The 584-nt window shown below is 52.1% G+C and overlaps 2 protein-coding genes across 2 annotated transcripts in view; both read left to right on the top strand.

Moving 5' to 3' along the window:
• The window catches only part of LOC104295634 (protein phosphatase 1 regulatory subunit 3C-B-like), a 9,041-nt gene that overhangs the window by 7,152 nt on the left and 1,305 nt on the right, over positions 1–584 (top strand). The window lies entirely within an intron of this gene.
• Positions 1–584, top strand: part of GINS4 (GINS complex subunit 4 (Sld5 homolog)) — an 8,729-nt gene that overhangs the window by 7,799 nt on the left and 346 nt on the right. The window lies entirely within an intron of this gene.

The raw sequence follows: 584 nt of genomic DNA, 5'->3' as shown, positions 1-584 counted from the left end.
AGCAGGAACCTTCAGGGCTGCTTAACATAAACGGCCAGACAGCTCTGGAGAGATTAGCAGGTAGTACAGGGCAGGGGTGATCTGATTTAGGTGACAGTCCTTTCTGTCAAGGAGTCACATGTGAGCTGAACAGTGAAGGTGATTTTGAATATAAACATCAGGGACACCACAGTGCCTCTTGCCTGCTCAGGTGTGAGTGAATTTCTTTTTCAGGGCAGGAGCTGCAGTAAGAAACTTCCGAGTTAGATTCACTTTTGGTTAGAGGATGAGTCTGGAGTCTGGGATTTTCTTTGTGCTTAGACACCCTGCAAAGAGCTGTCTTTGGGCAAGCACCTGAAAAGGGATGTGTAAAAACGGTTCAAACCTCCCACCACTAAAGACAACGTGAGGAGAACACGCTCCTCGTCTTCCTGTAGCCTCCTCCCCGAGCGCTGATCGCTCAGGAAACGTTAATCTTCCAAAAGCACTCGCGTTTTTCCGGCATTAGGAGCTTTTTCTGCCCTGCTCCCCCGGTTAGCCCACCTCACACCCGGGCTCTTCCCTTCTCCTCGCCCCGGGGATGAGCAGGCCGCAGCCCGGACCGG

The sequence above is a fragment of the Charadrius vociferus genome, unplaced genomic scaffold (genome assembly GCF_000708025.1).
Source record: "Charadrius vociferus isolate BGI_N301 unplaced genomic scaffold, ASM70802v2 scaffold661, whole genome shotgun sequence".
Lineage (NCBI taxonomy): Eukaryota > Metazoa > Chordata > Aves > Charadriiformes > Charadriidae > Charadrius > Charadrius vociferus.
Note: the sequence above shows the minus strand (reverse complement) of the source record. Positions and strands in the feature narration are given on the sequence as shown.